Here is a 19,327-nt window from a genome sequence, read left to right on the forward strand (position 1 = left end):
CTAGAAAGAGCCATCAGCTGAATCTAACTTGATTTAATGAACCACCTTGGATGTAGCTTTCAAAGAACTGAGGTGAAATCTTGCCTGACTTCCCAGAAGGTGGCTGGAAGCCTCAAGTACTGACACACCTAAGGTTGGAGTAGCTAGCCATGAGTGGGGATTTTGGACATCCCCACTACTTAACCTGTACCCGTGCCAGATATCCTGATGCTTAATTATCTTGACTTTGGGCATCCGGAGGCCTGACAAGTCTGGGAGCCTCAAACACCATGAGAAACCTGTTCTGGCTGCACAGCCTGCGCCATTGGAGGCTTCATTAACCAGGCCAAGGAGTTTCCCACATGCTGGTGATGTTCTCAGTATAGAGTTAAACATTGAGAAGAGCAGGCCCGACAAGCAGACTAATACTGGAAAGGGAATATCCTGCCTTGCCTCCTCTGCCTTCTTTACTGGGTTTACATGGCACGGTGGTAGCAGTGGGATAGGCTAGCAATCTGTTTTGACCCATGATGGTAACTGATATCCCTGTCCTTATCTGGACCCACTAGATTCTTCTGTCTTATTTTCTATACTTCCTGTTGAAAAAGGGAAGTGAGAGAGTGGCTGGGTGGATATCCAGCAGGTAGACAAGGTCAATTCACCACACCTTCACTGTGTTTTTTCCCAGAAATCTATTTTTAAGAATTGAAGGAGATAGTAAAGAACCACGATTCCAAGAAAGACCTACAGAATCACTGAAATTATTCTTTTCTCCTCCTTCACAGCTAAACTTTACCAATTTCAATAATCTTTTTATGAAAAATGGTAACTTTATAATGGAAAGCATACATTTAACAGTCTTAGTAGTAGAAGCAGTACAACTTACATTTACTAAAAATAATTAATTTCTAACAAGTAAGAAGTGTTGACTGAAAGTTATTAAACAGGACCAATAACACAACAGAATAGCCTTTAACTATCAAAATTGTCCTAGCTACTTTTTATAATATAAAATATAATTTCCTTTTGGAGAATCCACAAGGTGGCCACAGTTGCCTAGGAAACCCAGTTTCTAAAACATACATTAAAAAAAATAAATCTAATGCATGAGGAACCTAACACAAATTATATACCAAATGCAATACTCATTCATTTTTAAACAGACCCACATGACATTATCAAATCCAAGACTACTAAGTGTTCCTCTAAGTCTGTTCTTAGATTTGGCCAGACTCAGATATGCAAATATGTTCAAGAGCCATAGCTCAATTTGGTGTACAGAGTGGATGCCAGCTTCTGGCATCCACTGACTGAGAAGCTCAAAGGCCTTGTGGACTGTGTGGGCACAATCATAGGACTGAAGCTTTACTCATGCCTGTTTAGGCTCTTGCATATAAGTTTTATGCTAATATTTCAATTTAATATTCTGCACTTACATTTAAGTCACTGTTTATACTGTGGGGTTTTTATTAGTTTTGTGCATGTCTTGTATACTCCAACCACACAAACATAGGATAGCTACAGCAAATAAAAAAAGGTACATGTAGTCCAACACAACTTCAATACCGAGATAGAATAAAACAGGGTAAGATGTTTATTTTGAAAAAAACACTGTGAATATGGAAATACCAGTAAATAGGACTGAGCAGGCGTCCTCCCTGGGCTTCCACTGCTGTTTTCCCAGATTTAAGGGGCTTCTGCTTTCCCAGATCTTCATCATTTGCCAAGATAACTGCAGGAGTTGCTGCCCCTCATACAAAACTGTTGAACTGAGACTATTTTATAAAGATTTTGAAAAAAAGTCACAAAACTGGTCTAGACCATCTTAACAGAGTTCAGCAAATAACTGGCTACATGCCTGTCAGCTGGTATTTTGGCAGTGAGCAGTGATTGGTGTAGCTGGGAAAGCAGTGTCCCAAATTGTACGAACTGCAGGAGTGCATACAGTCGTTCGCCTGTTCTGCAGGATAAAATACACCTCCAGGATACACAAGCATATAGATTTTATGCAGGCGAAAGGCAAAAAAAAGAATGATGGCACAGAGCTTCAGTGAAGTGCATGGCCAGCAGGTACATCAGGCTGGGAGCAGGCATAGTTGCCTACTGCCATCTGCTTTCACTGGTGGGAGCACCAGTGGGGATGATGCCATCTGTGTGCAGCCTGTGCAAACCAGGGCAGGGGAGAACAAGACCTGAAGCTAGGGGCTGCCCAGCTTTTAACACTTCCTTCGGCCACAAGCTTGATCCCAACCTTGAAAAGCTAGTTTTATGGTAAAGTTCACTTACCATGAAGTGGTAAAGTCAGGAGAAAAATGCATCTGTAAGCTGCATTATTACAGTCTCAGTCAATTCCTTTTCCCCACAACCTCACAAACATCAATCTTCTTTCAAGTTTCCACACAGGACACTGTAGGATCTCCTCCATCTCCCAGCTGAGACACACGCATAGCAATGATATCTGAACATAACTGTAAGAAGACTTTGATAAAAAATGCTCATGCTAATACTTAAATGAGCCTTATTTTCCCCTCAGTTGTACTCATTTAGTCCTTACTGAAAACAGCAGCTTGTTAGTTTTACATGTCTCCTTCTGCCAGTTTCCTATGAGGACTGCAGCCATAGACCACTGCAATGCACTAACTACTCTCTATGGTTTGGCAGGGCAACTTCTAAGTTCAAAAGTAGCCTTTTCTTAAGTGATAATCTGGTTTAGTTCTCTGCTCATTCTTTGCATCTTTCAGCATGCTTTAAGTTTTGTTCTTACATTATTCAAGCCTTTCATCTTGTATTTCCTTTTATTTTAAGCAAGCTAAGCAAAAAGCAACACAGATTTTTAAAAGGAGAATTTTTAAAACTGTCCTTTTCAAATTAGGAATAAGGATTTTTGTTTGTCTATAGCAACCTAGTAATAATTTATTGGTGGATAAAAGACATAGGAAAGTTAGAGAACAATCATATTACACAAACCTTGGTCAAAACAAGCTGAGAGATCCATACCTGCCATTAGTCTTTCTGTAATGAGATAGCAATGCACTAGGTGAATAGTGTCATCTCCAAAATTAGCTCTGCATGTGGTTTAAAGTAGGTAGATAAAGTTATAAAGTTATAATCTCATTGTTCAGTGGACACTATAGATTTTATTCTTTTACTATGTATGCAACCCAGGCAGATGGTTAATATCTTGAAACATGTCCCAAAGGAGAAAACAAATTAAAATTGTGAGGGTTAGAATTACAGTTCTATGTCCCACAAGTAAAATTCTTATTTATTTAGGTTTTTCAAAATATATTTATTGTCTTTCATAAAAACTCGGAAGTGAAACCCAGACCTCAACAGACTCAAATGATCACATTGGGAAAATATGCAGATATTGCATGCAACAGAAATGTCAGAACTTGGGCTGTGTGTGGAAGAAGAATATAGAAAGGAGGCAGTAATAAGGAAATTGCCATAGTGATACAAAGAAAACACCAGCAGTCTCAACAGCCTGCTTCTTTTTAAGCTAGTGAAGGGAGGTAAGGTTGGCTCTTGATTGTACTCCATGTTTTATGCTGTACAGGAGCTCACAAACATGGACTGAGAGAGATGATCCCTAGTTTGTGATGGCTCTCAGATCTCTTGGGTACTTCATATCACCCCACGACTTCAATTTCCCATCCCATATGCTGTATTGACAATAGATCCCAAATCTGTTGAACAAAGTTATGTTATACAATGGATACATACAGCTATCATCTTCATCCTAAAGGCTCAAATAGTCTCTAGGATGGCCTGAGTCCAAACAAAGAAGTAACCTTAGTATGAACATCCTAAGATGGTTGTAGAAGCCTCTGTGAATCAAAGAGAGCAGGTGCTGGTCTGAAACATTTGTAACAGCCTATTATAATGAAGGCATATGCTTCAGCCACCCATACTTGGTCACATTTCTGAAGTTATTTCTTCCACATGAAAGAATATATGATGAATTCAAATTCTGCAACTCCCTTTTTTTTTCCTCCCACCTATAACACCTGTGTATTTAGTTTCAAACAATTGTCCTGCATGTATGAAATTATTTTAATCAAGATGCTGACAACACTGATTGGACCAATATAACATAGGGCAAAGAACCCTTGTTTACAATTTAATGTTGCCGATGCTGAAGTCTGTGCTGTCAACTAACTGCTAAAAACCATCAGGGGAAAACCAATTTTTAAGTAGCTCCACAGCTGAAGGACTTTGTAGCTGCTTGTTCTATGTTCCCTTCCAGGGAAGGATGTTCATCATTAACCAGAAATTTGTTTATATCCTGACAGTCTCATAGACACATTTGAAAAGTAGACATCTCATGGTCAGTAGGGTGAATTGTTATACCACAATGCCACAAAAGACATAGCTGTCTCTAATACTTAGCAGAAACAAAACAAACAAACTCTTGCCCCCTAACAAGCAAGCAAAAAAACATCAAAACCCCCAAAGCAATAAATTTGTATCTTATAAGCAGTTTCAGAGGGTGAAAAGTCTAGCATATTCTGTCACGAATATGTGATCAAAATTATTAAAGTACCCTAACCTGATGCCTGTCACCTAGATAGCTGTATGTGCAAGGTTTTAGCCTTTCACACTGACTTCCATTGTATTTTACTTTGCACTTAGAAAACTACAAACACATACAGTTATTTTGGCTGAGGGTGCCTTTCTATACTACTGCAATTGAATGACTTCAAACTGCATTGCTCATTTAACTTCTGGGAGATAAAAACATCTTTCTTCTTCTAACTTGCTCCCTGTGAACTCCCTCGGGAATGAAATGATTGATATTAGAGGTAGGTATATAAGCTACAACCCTTGAATCTAAGGTGAGTTTCTTCAGTGTCTGGAATACAATATGTTTCTAAACAAAAGGACAGTGTTTCATTACAAAAGGCAATGGCTATTTTGGCCAGAAGCTGTATCTGTTGCTCACTATTTGGTTTTGTGAATCACTGAAGAGTGTGAGTCAAACCAAAAGGTTTTAGGCTAAGGTTCCCTTAGGATGTCCAGAAAGCTGAACAGTGCCTGTGAAAGCTTCACAAATCCCTGTAATGAACGTCAGCCTTCTGTAACAGTTGGGAAGTTCTGAATTTTCAAAGCCTCTCTCCTCAGTCATTGGAGTAGATAGCACCACAGGAAGCATCTAGAATTGGGTTTGGCATATTCCTAGGCAGCTAAAATGAAGATCGCTTTGTCTTATATTCTCTCAGCAGCATTTAATTACAAGCCTTTTCATCCAAACAAATTTACCATAAAACCCAATGAAAACTGAGAAGAAACATGAGGGGAAAAAAAAAAGTCAAAAAAGTTGAGATTACTAAAACACCTAGCACAACACTGTGTCTCTGACACTGACAACTGGAGGACCTATTTAGATTTAATGTCTTCCTTTCTCCCATCCACTTATTTATTCCCTAGATAATCCTCAGCATTGACCATCACAGAACTAGGGATGCTAGAGTGTGTCTATTCCCTTTAGTATCTATGGGCCTACTGCCTATAAATTTGTTGGTTTCTTGGGTTTTGGGTATTTTCTCTTTAATAATTTTATATTATATGCGTTCACAAGCTCTTTTGGCAAAAAAAAAAATCTACATTTGTATTTCTGTTGGAAAGTACTTTTCATCTGTTTTAAGTCAATCCCCTCCATGCCACAGAGCTTCAGTACTAGCCCTATGTTAAAACTTCACTCATCTTTTCCACTAGTCTTGTGCTCAAAATGAGTAATCCCTGCGATGCTAGAGCTCAAAGACAGCTGCTTCCCCTTCATCAATTTAGTGGCCCCTCTCTGCTCCTCTACTAGTCTTCCTATGGTATGGAAACTGGCCCTGCACACACCTGTCAAGATCTGGGCACATCATTGTTGCACACCACAGAAAAACATGGAGCAGATGCTCTGTCTTATTCTCAACACCCTTCCTGATGATGCCAAACATTTTAACAACTTTTCTGACTGGTGCTGCTACAAACAAAGCTGATGACATTAGGGAATTGTTGATGATGACTCTAGGACCTTTACAAGTGCAGCACTGTCAAAATCCTAGTTGAACTCTCCCAGGGTGACATACATGAGACAGTTTTTGTTTGTAGTAGTCTGTAAGTAGAATTGCAGTCTGTGTTCACTTTGGCTCTGGTTTCCCTTGCCAGACGAACGAATTCAACTGAAAATGTGATGCCTGACACAGCAATGTTGTCAGGAAAGATAGTTGCAGTGCCACCTGCCTTTGTGTCCTGCTAGAATTAGCAAGATACACCATACAGGTATTGCAGAAAGATGAGACAAAGTACTTCAGGACTGGCAGTGTCAGGCAGACAGGTCTTGATGATGCAGGTTTAAGAGTCAATGACAGACCTTTCGTTAACTGTCAACAGCTTTCTGTATTTTCCTCTTTGAATTACTGAGCACAGCTAATACATTAATATATCACATATATATTGTAATAGTTTTCCAGTTACATCTGTAGAGATTGAAGATATAATGCTATTTCAATTTCAATATTGTAAAGTCTTTTCAGTGTGTTATTTTGAAATACATTATGCTTAAAATTTCTGTCTTCTGATTGTCAGCTGGGCTGACTGAGTATTCACCTTGGATCACACTAAAATGTCAATAACATGGTATTTTCTCTCCAATACTATTTAGCTCCACCTCCTTGCTTGCTGTTAATCCTTTTTTGTCATTAGGAACAGAATCCCAAAGAATATTAATTCCTTTTACTAGAGTTAAAAAAATACCACCTTTTTGAAAGGTCACTGTTTATAGCATTATTATAACTTTTTACAATCTAACCACTGAATAGCAAACTAAACCCATCTAAAAGAAAATCTGATTCAAGGTATTTATATGGTGTGCATTACCAAAGCATCCAATTATTTAACCGTTTCCAGAATGGCTGAACCCACAGAGTTACATCATCATTACAGCAACTACCAGAGGATTATCTACCCCCTACCCGAGGCTCATCAAAGAGTACTATGAGGGTGAAAAAGCAATCCAACAGCTGAACTGAATTAAGAAAGGTGGTCTCTGTAAGATACGTTAAGATGTTCAGATGCATCAGCCACAGCAAAAAAGCTGATAACGAGGAGCAGGAGCGAATTCTAAGTTGAAATGAACAGAACAGAAACCTCTAGGTAGTGCAGATGGGTCTTCGGCAGGAGAACCAAGGTTTCGAGAAAGTATTGACTCGTTTTTGCACAGCCATGTGAAAAAGCTGAAGCCCAGGGAAAAAGTGTCTGGGCATGGTGCCATGTCTTCTTGAGCTCAGGGGGCAGGCTGCCAGCCTATACTTCTAAGTCACAATAGATTTCTCTTGACAGCATCTCTGTGAAAATGGAGTATTATTAATTCTCTCATTTTAAGAAGGCTCAATCTTACTCTCCTCAGGGTTTAAGGAAAGGCTGCAGGGAAATATGATTAGGATCTTATATTTTATTCAGTTCTGAATAAAATTTCCTATTTAAACTAGGTCTCCCAGGATGTAAGATCTGCAGGGGTTCATGGGGAGCTTGGTTTTGGTGGAAGAAAGGGAAGATGGAGGAAGAAATCTCCTGAGCGTTTTTTCATTCAATCCTCAGAGAGAAAAACTGGCATTGATTTTGGTTTGTGTATTTGGGAAAAAAAATAATTGTTGTACTCTACTACATTATTTCAGCTTCAGAACTAAGTTGCCCCCCTTCTTCATCTATAAATACCTATCCTTTGATTTTTCTCAATATCAACAGTTTGTGCAGAAAAAAAATCAACTCAATGCCTTAAGAAAACAGAATGACAAGGGAGAATTTAAAAATGCACATATATAAAGAATGTTTTACAGAATAAAACAATGTTATTCTTCACCATCAACAAGAACAGAAAAGTATCTTGCAAAGGAATTTTATCCCTCTCCTACCTCCAGAGCAACACAAAGCACTGATGAATATCCTTAGTGGGTACTTGATCTCTGCAGCTGCCCTGCTGCAGTACTGACACTTCCTCAGAGAAGCATTTCCTCCCCAGATGCACTGATCAACTTACATAGGGGCTGATTCAGCTGTCCCAATTTCTGAACTACATTCTGAATATCTGTCACAATAGTTAGAAGTAACTTTTTTGCTTTATCCATAGCTACAATAAAAAGGACCAGGGATCACAGAATCACAAAACTGTGGAACCGTTTAGGTTGGAAGGGACTTTTAGAGATCACCAAGAGCAATCTCACTGACATGGGAAGGGACATTTTTCACTAGCTAAGATTGTTCAAAGCCCCATCCAATCTGATTTTGAACAGGTCTAGGGATGAGGTATACATAATTTCTATGGGTAACCTGTTCCACTGTCTCACCAGCCTCATTGTAAAAAATGTTCTCCTTCTATCCCACCTAAATCAAGCCTCTTTCAGTTTAAGCCATTCCCCCTTGTCCTTTTTACCAGGCCCTGGTAAAAAGTCTCTCTGGTACGCCCTTTTTGGTCCTGGAAGGCTGCTAGAAGGTCTCTCTGGAGACTTCTCCAGGCTGAATAACCCCAATTCAGCCTGCTCTCATAGGAGAGGTGTTCCATTCCTCTGATCATTTTTGTAGCCCTCCTCTAGACCATTGAAACAAACCCAAGTTTGTTTTGTACTGGGGACCCCCAAGCTGGATGCAGTACTTCAGCTGGGATCTCATGAGAGCAGAGCAAAGGGAGAGAATCACCTCCCTTGACCTGCTGGTCACACTTTTTTTATGCAGTCCAGGATACAAATGGCCTCCTGAGCTGCAAGTGCATATTGCTGGCTCATGTCTAAAGTGTTTGGAAGAATGCACAGAATGTGAAGAAGTTTGTGCTCTTTTAAAAACAACAGCAACAATAATTTCCATAAATACTCTAGTATGAAATTATTCTAGGTTTCCAAATCCTATTTACGTGCAAAAAGAATGAACTATATTGCTTTCAGCTGCAACTGAAAGAATTAACTCAGAGTTAACTTAAACGCTAAAAGTATCTACAACTTGTCCCAAGAGTCAAGTGGATATGTCAATGAACAGCTATGGACACCTCAGTTAACCTAAGGTTTAACTGAAGTGCTAGATGCTACAGTGAAACATTCAACTGAATAAATTTACTGTGAAGTTTTATCTTCCAGACATTTACAGCTCAGTGAAAAACTTCATCCAAATAAAACCATGTATAGTTGTAAATTCAGAAGTTACGTTACAGAGGAAGCAGTCAGATGTTTCTCTGATACAGGGAAATAACCCTATCAATTCTGCTTAAAGCTACAAAGAAAACTCCCTAATCCAATGAAAAAGAAACACCAACTTACTTATTAATAAATGCCTCTAAAAAGTATATAATATTCTGTGGTGACAGTAAGTTCTCACCAATAATCTACACTACAAGCTATTGTAGTGTAGATCTATTGAATAGAATACATTTCAACTGACACAGCTACATTCACAGCCTGGAATGTTAATATTTGTAAATATTAGGGTCTATATATGACACCCCAAATCTCACAGGAAAAACTCTTTTCACATACAGACACTTAATTTACATGGCAGCGTCCAAGTCCTGTATGATTTTTACTAGAGAGAGATTCAACCAAGCAATAATGAGGAACGTGACAGGTTTTACGAGCAATAACAATAGCTCATAGCACTTTAATAACAAGAAGTCTGCTATAGCTAATAGAAATAGTAAAGGGAATATATAATCAGCATTTAATTAAAGCACTTGAAGTTCATACAGGATTAGAGTCAAGAGTCCTGATTTGGCAAAATCACATCCTCATTTTTTTCTAATGCCAAGTAATCCAGGTCACACCTACCACACCATCCACCAAGAACACAGAATACCCTAATGCCCAGTTTAGTGAAGACTCAAGAAGGCTGGGAAACTAGACCAAATATCAGCTTCTCCCTCCTGAAGCTCTCCCTGGGACCTCTCCATCTAGATTCCTGTGCACTCTTAAAAGGTATTGTACTCATACTACAATACTCATAAAAGGTATTGTAGCATCTATTCTCACCAGCCTTGAAAGGAAACTGTGACTTTCCCACAGATAACCAGGCACTAAATGTTTACGTAGAAGGGAAGAAAGTTAAAACCTCAGCTTCACTGCTAACTACAGGCATTGCAAATGCATAAGAAGATACCCTCAAAAAACACAGAATTTGATTCAATGTTTTTGGTTATTGTAACAGTGACTATGGGGACCAATTTATTTATCTTCTGCTTTTTGATCCATTGGAGTCCATTCCCCTACACAGAATCACAGAATAGTTTGGGTTGGAAGGGACCTTTAAAGATCAACTAGTCCAATCCCTGTGCAATGAGCAGGGGACATTTTTACCTGCATCAAGTTGCTCAGAGCCCCATCCAACCTAACCTTGAATGCTTTCAGGGACAGGGCATCCACCACCTCTCTGAGCAACCCAGTCCAATATTTTACCACCATCATTGTAAAAAATCTCTTCCTTGTATCTAATCCAAATAAACTCTTTTAAGTTTAAAACCATTACCCCTTGTCCTATCACTACACACCCTGATAAGAAGTTTGCCCCCATCTTTCACAAAAGCCCCCTTTAAGTGGTGAAAGGCTTCTATAAGGTTTCCCTGGAGCCTTGTCTTCTCCAGGTTTAGCAATGCCAACTCTCTCAGCTTTTCCTCATAGGAGAGGTGTTCCAATATGTTTGCAATAGATGGTGTTCCCTACAATAGGCATAAAAAATAATTTGTTGCATTTGAATTTAAAGAGTAAATACCAAAAACACAGGTACTGACAGGTCAGAAAATTAGTGCCTCTTTGGGAACTTATGCACTCAAGACATTATTAATGCAGCTCAATTCATAAACTATGAGCAGATGAGCTGACAGTCTTCATGTCACTCAATTCTTAAAAGACAGGTCAAGACAACTCCTGTGGGTCCTCTAGTCTCAACAAGTAGGAAACCAGGACTGCAGGATGCACCATGGCGTCTCATGGACTGTAGGAAGAACCACCAAGTAGTGGCACAACTGTCACAATTCAGTCACAAGATCAGTGATTCTGTGCTTTGATTCTCTTTTAACTGCTAGGGAAGGAGGCAAACTTGTTACTATTTCTGTGCTCTCATTTCCACTACCTAACCTCTCATATAAGCCAATTTTTTGCTTTATTCATTTTACAGTAGTGCAGCATAAAAAGATAATTATTTAGCTGGAACATCTAGCTAATAGATTTAAATGGTACGTATTGGCACAAAGGCTTTCGGAATAGAGTTATATCAATTAAGTAAATCTACAACTAATATGATCCCCTCAAGAAACAGACGGTAAGTGCAGGCACTGCAGCTTGTCTGAGAGCTTATGAAAATATAGCCTTAACCAAACATGCATGGAAGAATGACAGAGGAAACAAGGCATCCCAAAGAGGACTGATGGTAGGCCTTAGAAACCACTGGCAATTATGCAGGAAAGAGTGGTGGGTGGCACCCAGGGCTGCCCTAAGTGATTTACCAAATGAATGGCTACATATTCCTGAAACATACAGACAAGCTGCCAAGGCAACTTTTATGCTCAAGGAGGAGCCATATGTCCCCAAAGAGCTGAGAAGAGACTGTCACCAACCCCAGAGAAGGTACAAAGGGCATTCATTAGTAACTAAGGCCTCTCCTAGAATTTCTCAGTGGATACCAGAAAACATATTCTCCAGCTAAAGCCAAAAAAGCTTCTCATATTTTCCTGGGCTCCTTCTGACTTCTGCCATGTGCCACTTGCCCACACTAGACAGCTTCGACCAGATGACAAGTGACTAGATGGCTCCAAGAAAAAGAATGTTGGAGACTGGGCACAGGTATGGTTCTCATCCATGGTCCCAGCTGGGTATCCCATTCTGCACTTTGAAGTAAATTGAAAATTGCCTTCACCTTTAATCCCAAAAAGCTGCTCTTGAAACTTTCTAACAATAAAAAGTTAGCTGAGGTGCTCAAATGAGATAATTTGTATTAAAATATTCCTAAAGAGAAGAATTCACACTTCTAAGAAAGGAAAAAGTGAAACCAAAGAACAAGGAAAATTTACCTCAGTTACTTAAAAAGGAGCAAGCCAGTTTCTCAGTAGAAACTAATCCAAAGGATATCGGTATATGTGAGCACTGGTAGTTTTTGTATGGGTCTACATACCTAATGTACAGAAGCAGTCTACCAGACTGGAAAAACACTAACAAAAAGAAGGTAAAAAACAGAGAAAAACAAAAGATCGAGAATTTCGTAAGAGGCCGCTGACCCAAAAACTGAAGAAATTGGAAAAAAACAAAAAAAGAAAAAGTCACATGAAGATGGAAAAGTGTAACTCAGGGTAAATACAAAGTTACAGCAGACTGTTATAATTCTAAGGTCAATGGGCTGAAATCAAAGGCTGAGACAACACTCTTTCTATGAAAAAAAATCTCATGGTCAGACTCTATCTTTCCCTCCCTTCTCTGTACATAAAAAAAACAAAACAAAACAAAATCCACTGAAAATACACAGACTAACTGTATAAGAAACAAAGACTTGTACACAAATAAGGACTTTTAGCAAGTGTGGTGTTTCCTTTTGGCACAGAACAAAGTGGTTTTGTTACTACACAAGGCTACATATCCAGTGAGGTTACAATTCTTTGAAAATATTTTGTCTTTATACAACTATACTATTCAGAGGAATTAGTGCCTGATAACATTCTACTTGCACTGAATATGCTCCCACCTTTTATCACCCCTGGGCTGAGGTAAATTGTGGGTGCTGTGGAGGGAGCTAGGCTCTCCCTGCTGCTCCCAATGCCTTGTTGCTGGCATGTGAGATTGTGTGGAGAAAGGTAAGACCAACCTCAATGGATAAGAAAAGAGGTCAGACCATAGCACATCAGTGTTGAATTCTGTATAAGAAAAAGCAAAGAGAAATTTACTCAAAATGCCACTTCCATCTGGTTGAATATAGCAAAGTATACGGACCAGAAAGTGGAGTGTAGATGTAGTTAGCTACTGAGGCAAAAACAGCTTTTCTTTTTTTCCCTATGTATTCATTATGCCCATACCAGTCCTTTTATGGGAAGGACTGGCACGAAGATAATTTACAATGCAGGGCATCACACATCCAAAAATGGTCCAGAGATATACCCTGAGCATCACGCTGTAACCGTGAGCACTGCCAGCAAAGGGACACTGATGCTGCTGAGGAAGCATAGGACACTCATCACATCTAGGATGCTACAAGATAGGATACACGCTTCTGTCAAAATGAACCCTTGACACCATCTGCTTCAGAGGGCAGGAAGAGGAGGTACCACTAGTTTGGTATAGTTTTTTCCACTCACAGATGGGGACAGAAAGCTATGTTGGCTTGGATACTCGGTGAAGCTAAGATAAGTAATTTCATTTTACAGGAGATAAAAAAGCTGAGGTGAAGCAATATGCATTGCTGAGAAAAGAAACCCACTTGATCTGGAGAGTTCTTCTGGCCTTCTGAAGAGATACTTCTTCCTTCACTGCCCCAAAGACTTGTTTCTTAGTCATATCTCTCTGGTTAAGAACTCAGGCTTTATAAAAATCTTCCAAGAATTCTTTAAGTGAACCGCTTTTCTGCAGTGCCACAGGGGTTGTGCACACACAAGGCCACTTACCCAGTACTGCTGATAAGCAGACTTTCAATCAGACACCCCCTGGAACAGATATTCCTTTGTTTTCAAAGTAGCAACAATTCTTCTGCACTTTTGGCACCATATGCACCAAAAGTGAGAAAATCAAAGCAGTAAGTGGAAAACCAAGCCTCTTCTGAAAGCACTTTCCCTCAAAGAGAACATTTCTACTATTTCAGTTGTGTGTCTGTTCTCATCCAGGCCAGCCTGGCAATGGGTGTACCTCAAGGAGAGCTCATCAGTGGGCTAGGCCATGCCAGGGGCAGAAGCTGCAACAGTGACACCTCTGCCTCTGCAAAGTCCCTGCTGGGTGTTATGGGGCAGCCAGTCTCGTACGCTGTGCGCAGCTAAAATGGTCAGTGACAAATGAAGAAAGACAGTTCATGTGGATATGGTGTACAACAAAAACTAGATCCTGGCCTATATCATTTACTTTTGCATCTGTTTAACTTGGATCTATCTAGGTTTGATCAATTAATCTGGGGATTTTGTTTATATCTGAAAACAACAGAAATGAACAATCTCTTGAGATGCAGCTGCTCATCAGGACATGTACTGCATTTAGGAACATTATATAGTCAGAGCTTAACTTGCAGAGAAATGCAGGAAAACGTGATTGAAGGACTTCAAAATGTTGCGTCACAGATGAGCTTTATTCCTACCCTTAAAACTCCAAACCACAAAAGCTTCAGTGTTCTGTCAACACTCTCTCTTTGCCTTATCTTTGCCTTTGTCTTTGCCTTATCATTCCATCCCAATGCAAAAAGCACTGGTCAGCAGCTTCTTTGCCAATAATTTGGCAAATGTTGTTCTCTAAAAACTAAGTCAAAAGGGTAAATGCAAAGAAATATTGGTTTCTGTTCTGTAAATAAACTGAGCTATTCAGTTCTGCTTTGAACTAAAGAAACCCACAGCAGTAGCAAACCCAAAGAGTAGCTTTTATGTGACAGAGTACGACTTCAGACAAACTACATTCTTCATTTTATTGACTGTACTTGATAAGACTATTCTGACATCTTAAAAAATAAAATTAAATTGAATTTAATGCTGTTTAATTTAGCATTGTTACATACATATTTTTGTTTGTGAACAAATAAAAAGGCCTTGGACATGGAGATACACTCATACGGGAAGACAGAGATGAAACAGAAAAGCACATGTAAGATGTCATTTTTTTTTTAAGCTATAGATAAGCAGCAAGTTTAGATTGGATTAATAGCATACAAACTACAAGCAGTAAACCTCACAGAAGCATACTTCCTGCACAAAACTAGCATATTCTAAGAATAAATTTCTTTATGTCTTAAGCAAATATCAATTTGTAACATTAATAATTCACATATAACAAAATAACATTCTATTCCTCAGCAGCAGGATCTTTCCCAGGACTAAAACATTTATCATTATTTGATCATCCAACCGAACCAAGATGAATTAGCAAAACAGAAATCCTAATTAGAAACATGCCTGATACGTATTTTATTTTCCACAGATAACAGAAATATACTGCTGATAGCACATTTTAGTGTAATTGTTCTTCTCACAGAAGGTTTAAAAATAAATGGAAAAAAAATCCTAAAAGATATTCTTCCTTAGACATTCCAAGCACTGGTCACATAAATCACAAAACGGGGCAATGAAGCACGATCAATATTTGTGCAATCCATTTATAAGTACAGATATCTGTCTTTTGTTATATCAATGTGCTATGCAAAATGCTGTGTTTCTAGGACATATCTGTGGCTTCTATCACTATACTACACATTCAGAAATAAACAACAAGTTTAAGCCTGATGCATGTAAAAACATGCTTTCAAATACAACTTCTACAATATTAGCCACCAGCTGGTAACAAAACTTATAATCATGTGAATTTACCTTACCTAGATTTTATATGACTACCAATTATTTCATTTTTAAAAAATATTATGTGCTTTTTATATTTAGCTATATTCATTATTAATGGATTAAATGCCTTATATATGCTGAAACACATACATAGCATCAGATGAAAAATACATAAGAGTTTATGGTGAAGAAAATACCTACAAGATTTCAATCTCTTAAAAAAGTCATTACAATGAATTATTGAAATGTGAAAATAAATAGATATTCCTACCACAAATTTTATCTTGACCAATTTCGCTCCCACATATTCCTGTTTGCCACTGAATCAATTTCACACTTACTCACCTCCCTGTCTCTGTGATGTGGTTTATTCATTGGTTTGATATTGCCATAGCAACTCTGCAACATGGAAACATGTTAGCCAAGCAATGCCGCTCACCTCACACTAGATGGTGAATAGCTGCCTGGTGCATATAACACATTTTAATGTATATTGATCTCTGCTTCTTACTATTAAGCTACTGGTTTAACATCACTATTTTTAACTCTGTATATAGCAATCTTTCGGCATAACCTTCACAGTATTTAATTTGTAGTGGTCTTGGCTTGATTACAAAAATTACCTACTACCTCAAATTTAAAGCTAGAATATATTTTGACTGTAAGTCCAACTACTGCATTTGGACACACTTGATCAATCAGAAAAATAAACAGCACTACTCTCAACCCCAAAATTCAGGGCTTCCCCAGCATTCCTGCATTTTTGCCTCCTGTAAGCAAGCATATGAAAATCACAAATCAGACTGTGCTAGCATGGGAGCACACACATGCTCAGTTTAAGGAGCTTTCCCATCAGATCATGTGGCCTGGAGAGAGTAGAGACCCTCTCCCCCCCACCATGCCTCCCTAGGAAACCAGCAAACTGGCTGGTGGCTAGTAAGTGAGAGGGTCGGTGCTTTGTCTCCAGAAGGGATGCAGGGCTGAGCCTGTCAGAAGGCAGGCAGTGATGCTTCCGCAGCTTCTGCTTCCACAACCTTCCCACAATCAGTGGGGACTTGCAGCGTATTCTGAATTACTAAATGGACGCAGTATGTCTCCTCAGTTTGTATAAAATGAAACTCGAAGCAAAACAACACATGAGAACAAAAGCAGGATCTCTGGTGCAGCAAGCAACAGAGTCTTTAAAACTCCAAAGTCTATCACATCAATACTATGCAAATCAGGGCATCCCCAAACACAGATTTGGATCATGGTGAGGAGACTAGGCAACCATCCAGGGCAATAGTATGAGTGGGAGCCGAAACTGTCTCATTGAATGAGTCTTTATCTTCACAAGTTGGCAACTACTTCACAACTGTGCTTACTCACAGAGGAAACACTTCTGTTGGAACTAGGTTGCACCACAGCTTGACCTAAATGGTTTCTAAGAAGAGAAGTTTATTTGCCCTCAGACACTTGGACAAGCCTCATAAAACACTGAGGTTCTGACCACACTTGACACAGAAAAGCAGCACGGAGACTAGTAATACCTTCGGACTCAACACATCTCTGAATGCAGCAACATACCAGGACACTTCCTTCTACCTACCTAATAACATCACCACTGTTTCAGATCTCACTGTGCCTAAGCTCAAAAGTTAAACACTGCTTTAGCAGCCTTAGGCTAAGTGTAAAACACATCTGTGAAACAGCTTCACAGCTGAAATTCAAGTTACTGCCACCTTACTATAACACACTAAGGTTTGTGATCTGAGATGTACCACATCATCTCTGCATGGACTTGCAACAAATAGTTATAATTTCTTTCCCCTTCAGGTCTGAAACCAGCATTTTGGTTGGGGATTTATTTATCTTATATCAAGGAAAAGCTGTTGAATAAAGGGAAGATGGAAAAAAGTATTTTTGAGTACAAGTTGTTTCAGTTCCTGACTACGCTCTCCAAGTAAACACAAGAGTTATGAAACTGCTGTAAAATAAATTCCATCATGCCTCAACAGCAAAAAAACAGCATTAATTGTGTACAATGGGCAAATGGGTTTCTATTACTATTTCCTGTAACATGGCTTTGATTTTTTCCTCAACCAAAAAACAGTTATTGCAAATTCCAGGAGACAATATACAATCAGCAATGATACTACAATAGGTGTTTCCACTGAAAGCATCAAGAAGCCAGCTTTGGCACAGGGGGGGAGCAGGGGCCCTGGGGATCAGGTCAAATAGGGGCGATGGGTGGGAAGGAGGATACTAAACAGGAAAACAATTCATATCTATACACTGCTAGGAAATCAGAGTTTTCTGCTTATGGACTACTCTTACAGTAGTGCAAATAGCTAGTGATTGCTCTCCTAACAAAATTTCTGATGGCTCTATGCTTCCAGGCAACTTACAAAATTAATTCTATTTATATATTTAGTTTGAATTCTCTTTATATATTTGGTTTTCTCTTTGACAAGTAAGGAGCTCGAAGAAGGTGCTAAAAAAAGAATTACATTCTACCTAATGTGAGAGGTTATTTCATCTAAATACACAATTTCTAGTGACCTTTGCTGGAACTCCTACAGTTAGTACACTGCAAACGCATCTAAGTAAAGTAAAACATTAGCAATTTGTCAGCTGTCAGTTATCCCTTTCATCCTCTCAGTAAAGTATTTAATTCTTCAGATCACATTGCCATTATCTGCTTTCACCTGATGGACTACAAGCAGGGGCCCAATGGGAGCTATCTGTGCATACAGGGACTACAAACTCATGGCCAAGAACAGGGCATGAATACTTGGAGATACTCAGCATCATTCCCAGAGACATGTGTCCCATGAACACAGTTTGAAAAACAACGAATAGGACAGTAGCACTAGTACAGCTTCCACATGAATGCTTAACCTTTAAATAATCCCAAAACTATGAATCCACAAATAAAACCAAATCCAACTTAACAATAAACAAATCTAAATGTCACTAGCAGCCTATTCTAAACCTATATGAAGGTTCATAAGGGACACTGAAATGTCACTCTCACTTCCCTTTCGCTTCCCAGGTCTCAGCAATGGCACAAACTTCTCCAAAGCAGGTTCTTCCCATGGACTAAAGTTCTTTATGAACTGCTTCAGCATGGATCCCTTCCACACGGTACAGTCCTTCAAGAACAGTCTGCTTCAGCATGGGGTCACAAGTCCTGCCAGCAAACCTGTTCCAGCATGGGCTCCTATCTCCAATGAGTCCACAGTTCCTGCCAGGAACCTGCTCCAGCACAGGCTTTCCATGGGGTCATAGCCTCCTTTGGGTATCCACCTGCTCTGGCATGGGGCTCTCCATGGGCTGCAGGTGGATCTCTGCTCCATTACAGACCTCTATGGGCTTTAGGGGCACAGCTGCCTCACCACAGTCTACACCACAGGTGGCAGGGGAATCTCTGCTTTAGCAGAGCACCTCCTTCCCCTCCTTCTTCACTGACCTGAGTGTCTGCAGGGCTGTGTCTCTCACATATCCTCACTCTTTTGGCTGTTGTTTCACAGCAGGTTGTTTTTTTCTTTTCCTCTTCTTAAGGATGTTATCCCAGAGGTGCTGCCACCATCACCAATGGCTCAGCCCTTGTCCAGCACCTGGTCCCCACTGGAGCCAGCTGGCATTGGCTCTGTCAGACACGGGGGAAGCTTCTATGAGAAGCTGCCTCTGTAGTCCCCCTTCTATCAAAATCTGGCCATGCAAACCCAATGCAACTGCTAGAATAAGAGTAACATTTGAGTTACTTACGAGACTGTAACACTAATTCCAAATCACAGAACCATCATACACAAGTGCAGCAGCACAGCCTTGCTTTTGCTACGGGCAGATGTCACCTTTGGGGAACCCGGGATTCTCTCCAGACTTGGCATT

At 39.5% G+C, this 19,327-nt stretch overlaps 1 protein-coding gene across 3 annotated transcripts in view; it reads right to left on the reverse strand.

The window, feature by feature from the left end:
- Positions 1–19,327, reverse strand: part of MYO16 (myosin XVI) — a 375,232-nt gene that overhangs the window by 326,624 nt on the left and 29,281 nt on the right. The window contains exon 1 of one of the 3 annotated variants that reach the window (XM_064646538.1): positions 15,726–15,779. The exons of the other annotated variants lie outside the window; for them this stretch is intronic. The gene's annotated coding sequence lies outside the window, so the exon portion shown is untranslated. Of the gene's footprint in view, positions 1–15,725; positions 15,780–19,327 lie in introns of those variants that run through there. 3 annotated transcript variants of the gene reach the window in all.

Source organism: Pseudopipra pipra, chromosome 2 (assembly GCF_036250125.1).
Source record: "Pseudopipra pipra isolate bDixPip1 chromosome 2, bDixPip1.hap1, whole genome shotgun sequence".
NCBI classification, from domain to species: Eukaryota; Metazoa; Chordata; class Aves; order Passeriformes; family Pipridae; genus Pseudopipra; species Pseudopipra pipra.